The 12,652-nt window shown below is 45.2% G+C and overlaps 1 protein-coding gene across 3 annotated transcripts in view; it reads right to left on the bottom strand.

Annotated features, from left to right (window-relative positions):
• Nucleotides 1-12,652, bottom strand: part of DNAAF1 (dynein axonemal assembly factor 1) — a 319,527-nt gene that overhangs the window by 305,794 nt on the left and 1,081 nt on the right. The gene's annotated exons all lie outside the window — the stretch shown is intronic.

The raw sequence follows: 12,652 nt of genomic DNA on the forward strand, positions 1-12,652 counted from the left end.
GGGTGACCTAAATATTAATCTAAATCTAAGGGGGGAGGGACCGGGAGGTTATCTGGTCCAGTGCACAGTCTCCCAACAATAGTAATGCATGTAAAGGTACACTGTTCCACGTGTTCTGTGATGACCTAGGGGACCTGAAATCTCAGGAGCAAGAGCCCTCAAGCATCACAATGGATGACTAGTATCATCACTGGGAAATGCTCCTCGCCAGGCTGGCGCTGCAACGCCAGTCGGGCTCCCCGAAGGGGGTCTCTAAGCCGTACTGTTCTGATAGTGACTGGTGGGTTCAAACTATCAAGACAGAAATGCCTGTATTCAGGCACCAGCGCACATAGGAAAGAACAGAAAGGGAATGCTAAAATTGGTTATTCATCACAAAATATCTCATACTTTTAATCAATACAATAGGATGAAGACCAAGATTAAAAACAAAAGGAAAGTAACAAATTGAGTTATGATGCTCAATTACTCTCAAAGAGCAACAAATACCAGAGGACTATACCTATTATAGTACCTCTAAAATAGGGTCGACATGTTTCGCGTTGTGCGGTCCAAACGGATCCAATGACGCTTCATCAGGACCAATAACTAAAGATTAATCATCTCTTCTCCAATAAAAGAAAAAAAAGAAAAAATCTCGATATAAAAGGTAGAAACACCGGTCACTTACAATAAAGTAAACTGGCTAAGTCAAAGTCAGGTCGCCCATCCCCAAGTTGAAAACAGGCTCCTTGGGAGGCCCGTTCCAAGGACTCACAACAACAATTATCGTTCCTGGTCCGTTCCGGAGGGTAGGTCCTGAGTAATGGACCAGGAATGATAATTTTTGTTCTGAGTCCTTGGAACGTGCCTCCCAAGGAGCCTGTTTTCAACTTGGGGATTGGCGACCTGACTTTGACTTAGCCAGTTTACTTTAATGTAAGTGACCGGTGTTTCTACCTTTATATCGAGATTTTTTCTTTTTTTTCTTTTATTGGAGAAGAGATGATTAATCTTTAGTTATTGGTCCTGATGAACCGTCATTGGATCTGTTTGGACCGCACGACGCGAAACATGTCGACCCTATTTTAGAGGTACTATAATAGGTATAGTCCTCTGGTATTTGTTGCTCTTTGAGAGTAATTGAGCATCATAACTCAATTTGTTACTTTCCTTTTGTTTTTAATCTTGGTCTTCATCCTATTGTATTGATTAAAAGTATGAGATATTTTGCGATGAATAACCAATTTTAGCATTCCCTTTCTGTTCTCTCCTATGTGCGCTGGTGCCTGAATACAGGCATTTCTGTCTGGATAGTTTGAACCCACCAGTCACTATCAGAACAGTATGGCTTAGAGCCCCCTTTCGGGGAGCCCGTCAGGCGTTGCAGCACCGGCCTGGCGAGGAGCATTTCCCGATGATGATACTAGTCATCCATTGTGATGCTTGAGGGCTCTTGCTCCTGAGATTTCAGGTCCCCTAGGTCATCACAGAACACCTGGAACAGTGTACCTTTATATGTATGACCTAAATATTATTCTGAATCCCAATAACCCTGAAGCTGTTATGATTATGGATGAATGTGAAGCTATTGGATCAGATATGCTGAGAAAATATCCCAGGGTATTCAGTGGTAAATTTGGTAAGCTAATGTATTTTGAACATTGCATAGTTTTAAGAAATGATGCCTGTCCCAAGGTGTATAAAGTAAGAATCATCCTAATACTACTCAGGGAGGAGGTTGAAAAAGAACTGAAAAAAACTAGGTAATGATGTTGTGGTGGCAAGGTGTAGCTATGGGAAAATTAGATTATGTATTGACCTGTGTCATTTGAATAACAATATTGTGGATACGTTTCTCCTTCCTAAAACTTGGGAGATGTTCACCTTAGTAACAAATGCAAAGTGGTTCTCCACAATCGATTTGTCAGCAACATACCACCAAATTTCGTTAAAAAAAGAGAGTAATAATTATACAGCCTTCATAACTCCAAAAGGGTGCTTCCAATATAAAAAAATGCTGTTTGGATTGGCATTAACTGCCGCCATGTTTTAAAGACTTATGTACCAGCTGTTTGGTAAACTCAAAAATTTAAAGTGTTTCCAAGGCGTCATTTTGATATTTGGCAAAGAAAAGCTGGAGCACGATAAGATGTTGAGGATGTTTTGCATACCCTAGAAGAAAAGGGCTTAACAGGTGAGCATTCTAAATGCAAATTTGCTGTGCAGTCAGTAACCTATTTAGGATATGTTTTATGTGCAGAGGGTGTGGCTACTAAGCCAACATTGGTTGAAGCCATTCAAAATGCTCAACGTCCCACAAGCAATGATGAGGTAAGGTAATTTCCTGGCCTGGTGGAATTCTACTCAAAATTTGTAAAGGGCTTCTCAAAGAGAGTGTACAATATAAGGCAACTATTGAAAAACAAAGTGGAAGTTTTGTGGACTGATGAATGCAAAAGAGAATTTGAGGGCATAAAAAAAGCTATCTTAAAAGCTTCTGTTCTGAAATGCTTTGACCCTGAGCTAGAAATCATTGTCACTGTGGACACAAGCAAAAAAAGATTGGAGGGAGTCCTTTATTAAAACAATTTAGAGGGATAAGAAAGCATAATTGCATAGGCTGCTCAAGCATTATACAGTGGAAGAGAAATTCTCTGTGAATGAAAAAGAGAAAGTCAATTCTCTGAATCATTGAGGGTGTCCAAAGTCCTACATAATGTCATCCAATTAAGCAATGGTAAAGTATGGGCTTCTCCTACTGGAATTGTCACTTTGGGCTGCAGAAAAACAAATTATCCCTCCAAATCAGTTGAGATTTACCCTTGGGTTTGATACAACGACAAATATATTAGCGCTCTCAGTAATTACTGACAAATCTAAGTTAAATAAGTGTCCTATTTATTTCTGCTTTGTGGACTTCAAGTCGGTGTTTGACTGTGTACAGTGTCATCTTTTCTGGCAAAAATTGGTTTATATGGTGATTCCCAACTGCCTCTTGAAAGCAGTTCAGCTGCGGTACTCAGAGTCCTGGATAAAGGTGAAAATAGGTGATGGTTCCTTTATTTCTAGGAAAGTTGAATCCTCCCAGGATCTAATGCAAGGATGCTCTCTTGCGCCACACTTGTTTAACCAGTTTTTGGCCAATTTACCATAAGCACTGAACGAAGTAAATGTTCATCCTCTCAAAATAGGTGACAAGTATATCTTGAATCTTTTATATGCTGATGATGTGATTCTTTTACATTCAACAAAAATAGTTCTTCAACGTCTTATCGATAAAATATCACACTTTTCGGCATTTAATGGCATGGTAATTAACAAGAAAAAAGTAAGGTCATGGAGGCGTGGCCAAGCCACCTAACATGGCGGGCGCGAGCTAGAAGAGCTCCGCGCTGCAGCCGGCGAAAACAACTTCTAGGTGGGGGCACGGGGAGAATGCGGCCCCCAGCTCTGATCTCCTGAGCTTGGGAGAGGTGCCGGAACTCCCCGGGCCGCTCTCATGGCAGACCTGACTCCTGGAAGCCCCCGCGGCCGTGCGGGCCACGCCGCGGGTCGGAACGGCAGGGAGTAGAGCACAAGCGAGGAGAAACGACGGGCGCAGCTGGAGCCGAATACGGAGATCGAACAGCGGCTTGCCTTCCCGCCGTGCACACCTCAACACAAACGGTGAGAGGGGCGTCCCCGCCCCCCCTCCTTTTTTAGCACAAAATAGAGGACAACGGGGCGTCCAATTGGGGCGGTGAGGACTGAGAGCGATATCCGGGGCCCCCCTCTTCTCCATGTGCTCTGCTGCGGCCGAACCCTGGGGACACCAACGGGGCCCTAAATAAAGCGACAAACTGGTTGGGAGAAACAAAGGGCCCTACTACAAGGGCGTGCAGAGGCTGGGAGACCTCCCCTGGACACCAGCCTCATATAGGGGGAGGGGCGGACAGCGAGGGGAAGAGGGAAAGAAAACAAAAAGAAAACGAACACTGGCCCCTCAACAGAGCTATTGCGTACCTCGCCAAGAGACACCTCTTGGCCCCTCTCTTCCCTGCTTATCCCACACTCGGTGGGGGAAGAGACAGCCGAAACCAAAAAAACGAAATTGGTGGCCACCCACTAAAAGGCCCAAACATGTGAATAGAAGTGGACCTGAGACGACGCGAGATCCCCTTTGTGGCGGAAATTCAAGAGGAAGCATTGACCAACAGGGCTGCACGTGCTGTCGTGGGGACACGATCTCAGCACCCCGACAATCGGGCCCAACCTCCCTCGAGTCAAGCACAAGACTCCAGCGAGGAAGTTACAGCACTGAAGCCACGTAACTCACTACACTCGAAAAACAAACAAAATACTACTGAGACGTCTCCGCCAAAAGTAATCTCCCACAGGCCTACCTAAAAACGGGAATCCACGCCAAAGACCCAGAAAAGTCTAATAATACAGAAATCCTTCACCAAATAACCGGGAACTAATAACGCACAACATACCCCCTCAACAACTTGCCAATGAACATTAGTCCGCAGTGTGTAGTGTGCGAGTCAGCGGTCTGAGTGTGGGGAGACGACCAGAAACTAAACTAGCCTCCCAACAAACTAAACCATGGCTGGAGCTGGACGGCTTCACTCTGGAGCTGGATCTGGAAAAACACAAGACCTCTCAACCCAAGATAACCAAAAATTAGATGCGGTACTTGCTGCGGTGGAGCGCATCGGAGAATCCCTGGAGCGCGCTTGCACGTCCCTAGAAGCCAAGATAGACAGAGTAGCAAGTGACCTCACTCTCCTACACGCGGACCAACGCAAACTGTCAGACAGAACCAAGGAGATCGAAACCACAATACAGGAACTAACACCTGCGACCACCCAGCTGAAAACAGGAATGGAAGACATACAAGCTAGAGTGGCAGAACTGGAGCGGCGAGCAGAGGACGCGGAGGGCCGATCCAGAAGGAATAATATACGAGTGGTAAATCTACCGGAAGGCACGGAAGGGCTAGATCTGACGTCCTATTCGGAGACTTGGCTGCGAGATTTGGTACCAAATGGAACGCTCACCAATTTTTTTTCTGTGGAGCGCGCTCACCGGGTCCCGACCCGTACTAGACCACCGGGGAGCACTCCACGCCCATTTATAATACGCCTCCTCCACTACGTGGATAGAGACATCATACTACGAACAGTAAGAGCAGCGCCGCCACCCAAAATAGACGGCGTGCAAATACTATTGTTTTCAGACTACACCATAACAGTTCAGAGGGATTGGGCCTCTTATCTTCCTGTGAAACGTAAGTTGCGATCACTGGGCCTAAACTACTCACTACTGTTCCCAGCCAAACTTCGTGTAGTGGCTAAGGACAAAACGCACTTTTTCTCCACCCCGAGGCAACATGGGAATGGCTCGAATCGACAGGACTGGCAACGGGTGACACACCGGAGCGAACCGAACAAACACCTCGGGTCAGGCGAGGCCGAAACAAGCGGGACCGAAAGAGAAGCACAACCCGCACGGAACCAACCAAATGTGCCCCAGACCTGGAACAACTAATCCAAGAAAGAAGAGAAGCGATACACACCGCGACAGTAATGGCCACATCCCCTCTGAACTCTGACTCAGACACAGAAATCTCACAAGCAACCAGCAACCGTCCCCCCACACCGGACTGCTTATCGGAATCGGGTCCTATCGAGGGACCCCCTGTGACACCGGCCACTGCGGACAAAGTTTTCTAAAAACTTTTGTGTAATGTAAAATCACACTATCTAATAAGAGACACTCAACCTGACGCACGCACAAGGGGCGCCCCGATGGACATGCAAGCAGCCAACACAGCAAAGAGATGCTCATGTCAATCCAAGTGAAGCTATAAACGCACAGTTGATGTCAGTGACGGGCTTTGGTCACGGAACTGCCCCCCCCCTCCTCCTCTTCCCCCCCCTTTTTTTTTCTTTTTTCGCATTATTGTCGGTTCTCCTCCCTGATGCACATATATACCGGGGGTCACTCCTGCGCCCCAACCGATCATCTTAGTTATCCGTCCTAGCCGGACTACAAAGCCAAAGACTACACCATCTCCTGGCATACCTGGCCTACCTCTACACTCCTACCAGTGGAGTCCGGAAATGCATAGACATGCACCTGCACGTCCTTGTCTTTGTTGCAATGTTTGGGCGGTGACCCGTTGTTTAACTGCTCTGATAGTATTAACCGAGTTTTGTATTTGCCGATGTCAATACATAACCTTTTTAAACTCCAACTGGGGATGGAAAGTTAACGAAATAGTACAGCTCAGGAAACTCAGGTGGGTGAGGGGAAAGAAAGACCTAACACTTCACACATGGCTACATACACAACAATTACCTGGAATGTAAGAGGTATACATTCCCCCAAACGGCGATATGCCATCTACTCCTACCTTAAAAGACACTCAGTTCAAATAGCGCTCCTACAAGAGACACATCTAATAGACCAGGAAATCCACAGACTGCGCCAGCGCTGGAGAGGGCAATTATACGCGACAGGATACTCTGCTTATGCCAGGGGTACGCTTATCTGGATAAGAGCAGGCATCCCCTTTGCGATGGAAGAACAAATCATAGACCTGCGGGGTAGATATGTACTCGTCAAAGGGAAACTGGCAGGACGCACAATCATATTGGGCTCCATATATGCCCCAAACACAGAACAAACTACTTTTCTACACACCCTAACACGCCAGCTGGCACACTGGAGCACACTCACGTGGATACTTGGGGGAGACTTCAACAGCGTGCAAGACATAGAACTAGACCGCTCTTTCCCACCACTACCAACATCCCCAGTGGTGGCTGCCTCACGAGGCCTGGTAAACTGGACCCAACAATGGCAATTAATAGAAGTATGGAGACAAAAACACAGAGAGGACAGAACCTACTCCTTCTACTCTGCCCGCATTCCTTGCACGTACGATTAGACTACATATTCTGCACTGCGAACCTCGCCCCAGTAATAGAAAACCCGGTGTACATGGGATGCACACACTCGGATCATAACCCCTTAACAGCGCGGCTGCGCTGGGGATCTTCCCGCCCACCTATCCCCACGTGGAAACTAAGGCCAGAACTCCTAGAAGACCCTGATTTTAGAGCATCATTAAGCACTGGAATTCTAGAATATTTTGAACAAAATGAAGGCACAGACACCTCGGGATTAATCGAATGGGATGCATTTAAAGTCTTTATCCAAGGGCATTGCCTAGGAACCCAATGCAACATGCGCAAAACCATCGAACGCGATTTGGCCCAAATAGAACGGGTTTTACCACAATCAGAAGATGAAATCACTAATAACCAAGCTGAAAAGGCGAGACTAGCAGCGTTGCACACAGATCACCAGACACTACTAGAGCGTCTGAGATGTCTAAACTACACCGCACACTCTGCGAGAACCCATGCATCAGTGGATAAGGCAGGTAAATTGCTCGCCTGGCTGATACGGCGGGACAGTGAGAGAAAACCAATAATGGAAATTCGCTCACACACAGGGGAAATAGTATACACACCTGCAGAGATACAAACCGAATTTACAAGACACTATACAACCCTCTACACCACAAGAATAACCCCTGGAGAAGACTCCAGTATGGAATTTCTTGCCAAAGTGAAACTCTCAAAACTAAAAAACGACCAGATTGAAACTCTCGAGGCACCTCTTGAGCTAGAGGAAATCAAAGCAAGTATCAAGGACCTCAATCCAGGCAAGACACCAGGCCCAGATTGGCTACCAGCAGACTTCTATAAAGCATTTACCATACATCTGGCGCCTAAATTACTACAGGTGTATGAGACAGCCGAGCAAAAGGGCCACCTGTCGGATAGACAAAGGGAGGCATTACTTGTCTCTCTTCCTAAACCTGGAAGAGACCCAATAGATATGGGCTCATACAGATCACTAGCAATGCTAAACACTGATTACAAAATACTAGCCAAGATATTAGCAACAAGACTGGCACCAAGCGTCCCAGAACTGATACATCCTGACCAAAACGGATTTGTACCAGCCAGAGACACCTCCTAAAATATCAGAAGACTGTTCCGGGTTATGGAATATGCCAGACAGGCCTGGCTGCGGGCGGGCTGCCTGGTCCTCGACCTAGAGAAAGCTTTCGATTCTCTGGAATGGCCTTACTTGTTCAAGGTGCTGCAAAAATACGACATAGGACCATTTTTTACCCGCCTAACTATACTACCATATACCAGACCAACGATAGGGGTGGGTCTGGGCCCTGAGATATCAGAACCAATCCGGGTGGGCAGGGGCACGAGACAGGGCTGCCCCCTCTCACCGTTACTATTCTCACTCGCAATGGAGCCTCTAGCGGCCACCCTACGCGAAGAGGGATCCAACTGGGGAATACCTTTGGGAGACGGCTTACACATAGTGTCGCTATATGCTGACGACCTCCTATTATACTTTAGAGACATAATGCGAATCCCGCAGAGGGTTGGCACACTCTTGCGGCAATTTGCGCAGCTATCAGGACTTAGGGTCAATTGGTCTAAGTCGAGCCTCTTCCCATTCGACCCAGGCCTATCAAACCCAAGACTCACCCTAACAGAAAGCCCAGTTATCTGGCAGCCAAACGCCTTTAGATACTTGGGCATTAGGATCTATCATAGCGAAGAAGATATATTCGAGGGTAATCTGGTAAAAGCAACATCCTCAATCAGATCCCAAATGACCTTCTGGAGAACACTGCCACTATCAGTGGCGGGTAGGATAGTACTCCTAAAAATGGTGGTGCTCCCGCGACTCTTATACTTCTTCTCTAACCTACCACATTATGTCTCCCCCGCCTTCTTTAAAACACTGGAAACAGGGCTGAGAGAATTTATATGGAATAATGGTCGCTGTAGAGTAGCCCTTAAAAAACTGTACCTACCGACTGATAAGGGTGGGCTTGCGGTCCCCAATCTGGAACACTATTACCTAGCAGCCCAACTTCAATGGATATCCAGATGGCTGGCTGGTAAACAGCTGGCCGATACAGCAACAGAGACAAGACTATACTCGCTCCAACAAATACAACATTTATTCCACCCGATCACACACCCGCGAACCCCTCGACAAATGTTCCTTAGAACAGCACACAAATGCTATCATAGATCACTTCGCCTTACGAAGCCCTCGACCCCATTAGCACCATCGCTAGCACTGGTGGGTACACCAAGGGGCACTAGGGTCACATCAGACACAGAACTGCGCACATGGCATGAGCTAGAATTACACACACTAGGTGACATATATGACGACAACCAACTATTACCGTTTGCCAAGCTCCAAGAAATGGGGCTCCCGCCCAGCCAATTCCTCCTATACTGCTCACTGGTGGGATCTTTGAGTTCCAGGTGGGGAGACATCACAACACCCCCACCCACCCACCTGCTGATTCAATACCTGCAAGTGGTGGGCTGCGGCCAACATCAGGTCAGCTGGTTAGCAGATGCCCTGAGAATCCAAACTGCCACTGAAAACGACACACTACGTATGACATGGGAAACAGACTCGGGCGAACCCATCGCGATAACAAAATGGAGAACTGCCATCTCAGGCCACCTCAATATACCACGCAACTCGCGATTTAAGCTAATCCAGTATTATATTGTGAACAGAGCTTACCTGCACGCGTAAACAAATATTCTAACCGCCAGGACGCAGCCTGTCCTAGATGCCTTGAAATTGGAGTAGACATGCTACACATGATCTGGTCCTGTCCTAACCTAGGCGCCTACTGGAAGGAGGTGACATACAACCTAGCCACATGCATTACACAACAAATACCCTTTACGTGGGAGACTTGCATCCTGGGACTATTCCCCAGAAGCAAGCAACACAGAGCAGAAACACGTTTCATAGATCTGGGACTAATTGTTGCGAAACGGCTGGTGACCCAAAGATGGAAATCTCCAGACCCCCCACCGATACAAGCTTGGAGACGCTCACTCAGGGTGTGGGTGGGAGCAGAGCACATAGCACTCAAACGTGAAGAAACCCTAGGGCTACGTCAGCACCTGATATCTGTCGACTGGGAGGACCTCCTAACCCAATTACACAGCACTGAATCACACCCGACAGGGGAGAGATCAGACCACTGCTAACTTAAAAATCACAAACGAGAATACCACACCACGTAAGAGAATAAAACACATAGCGTAACCGAACAAACTAGGACATTGAGAACTGAGAAGGAAATAAGTAGCGACTCCCACAAAACACCCCAACCTCCCCAACTACAAATTGAATCGTCACCAGAAATCCCCAACCAGACAGGAAAACAGCGAAATTTAAATCAATCACATAGATATGGACATCGGCTAAAGTTAAAGTTATTGTTACACAAGTTCCTTTTTCCTTTCACTCCTCCTCACTTTAAAGTTAATCTATACGAAAAACATAATGGTTGCCCTACATACTTATCTTAACCAAATGCTGCAGTCTAATACCTCGGCCAAAACATTATCACTTTTACAAGAATTGCAGATGTGATCAACAACCAAACAAACGCAAGGACAAAACGAAGCAAATGTCATACAAACATGAAACTGTGGTGATATAAATATACAACAACTATGTATAATAAAAGCACATTAAACTGCAATGTATTAAACAGCATTGTAATGAGTTATTTTATAATAATGTAGCAACGCTTTTATGTATTTAACGCACCATTTGGTATATATTTTAGCTAAGCACATTATAGAAAGTTAATCTTTGAAGGTTCTTGTTGGTGTCTACTAATTTGATGCTTGAATTTTTTGTTTTAAGTGTTTTAAATCTTTAAAATGTCAGATTGCAGTAACTGTGATGTTGTAAGATTTTAATTAATCAAACAATAAAGTATTTAATTACTTACCTTCTTAAAGTATGGAATCTTAGAAGAATTGCAGTACTGAAGGTGGACAACAAATTACATAAAAGGACTAGTGGTGGGGTGTTGAAATATGATTCTGGAATGGAAAATCAGGATCTGCATTGTGATGTTTTGGGGAATGAGAATAATGGTACAATAAATAGGACAACATGGAATTAGAAAGTAGCAGGAATGTGAATGATTTCGTTCTGCAGGAGGAAGGAGATGGTGAAGATGTAGACAGACAGAGTGACAATATAGGAGAGGGATGTTCTAACCGTAGTAGAGATGTAGATAGAGAGAGTGGTAATATAGGAGAGGGATGTTCTAACCATAGTAGGCCTAGATGGATGACGGACTATGTGTGTGAAAAGAATATCGATGGAAGATGAAAGAGTAAGATTTAAAGTAGGTATTAGTTTATTATTTTTTCAACTTTTTTTTAGAACTATTAATAGAACCATTTGATTTGTTTAACTGTATAATTTAGTACTGTTTACTGTAATAGAGGGGAAGATGTGTTATTTTTTGCAAAGATAATAGTTCTTATTATTTCTTTTATAATGTATTGTTTTACTTTGTATTTTACCTGAATGTTACATTCCTTTGAGAGTGGTCCCCTTAATGTTCTAGATCTCTGTGGATCATTGAACTTTGGGGGAGAGTTGCTTGAAAGAAAGGATATAGTCAAGGCGCGGCCTTTACTGCTCGTTACAATTTGTGTTTCAATCTGTAAAAAAGGGTTCTTACTTTATACTCATACGTGTGCACATCAACATTACAGTCCATCTTCAAGTGGGCTGGAGCCTTTGAAGGCCAATTTTGTAAGCCCAGGGATGACTCTGGTGCCTCTGTCACTTCTGGGAAGCTTCAAGAGGGAGAGAGAGAGAGAGAGAGGGAGGGAAGGAAGGGGAGGCAGAGAGAAAGTGATCACAAAGAGAGAGAATGAATGGATGGAAAGAGAGAAAATGCGCACTGTGTCGAGGGGAGAGGAGCTGATTTGAGTATTTTTTCCAGGCCTGCTTTTGGTTCACCAATCCAGCCCTGCATTAGTGTGCCACTTTACTTTTCTGAGCCGTAAAACTAACATGCATTTCTTGTACCTAGAGGATGTGGTGTAACTGCCAGTTGCTGACTTTGGAGCTGGGGATTCAGGTTTCAGTTTCTGCGTGGGGTCAACATCCTGTGATTCTGGGAAAATCACTTAATCACCCCGTGCCCAAGTACAGCACCTGGATACCCTCATGGGTGATTAGCTGCGCTATACAAATCTGAGTATTATTATCTGGTAAAATGAGGCAGTATTTGTCTTGGAAGAACAAATGGCTGAATGTGTCCAGCCAAGATTAAAAATTATGAACTGCTGGTTAAACACAGAAGTGAGCACTGAACATCTGCCTTAGCAAAACATTTCACCCATTTTAAAAACCTTTATTCATTCTAATATCCACTGCATTGCTCTTGCTCTACCATGCATGCTAGCCCTCCCGATTCAAGCAGGGGACTACAGATTTCAAGGTTAGTCTCCTGCATCCAGATTCCTGCATGCAGAAACCTGATTGGGAGTATGGTAAATCTTCCCAAAAGTGTTGCTGCCTGTTACGCTCTCCAATATCCCCCTACTGGAATACTTCTGACATCAAATATTACCACTGTCAGAATTCTTGGAGAGGGAGATTAGAGCATGTGACGGGCCTCGACGTTTTATTTTTGGAAGTTTTACATAGCGCAAACAAAAACAGAGTTTATAACTATATTTTTCTTTGTACTATGTTATTAAACTGCCAAAAATGAAAT

This window comes from Pleurodeles waltl, chromosome 12 (assembly GCF_031143425.1).
Source record: "Pleurodeles waltl isolate 20211129_DDA chromosome 12, aPleWal1.hap1.20221129, whole genome shotgun sequence".
Classification (NCBI taxonomy): Eukaryota; Metazoa; Chordata; class Amphibia; order Caudata; family Salamandridae; genus Pleurodeles; species Pleurodeles waltl.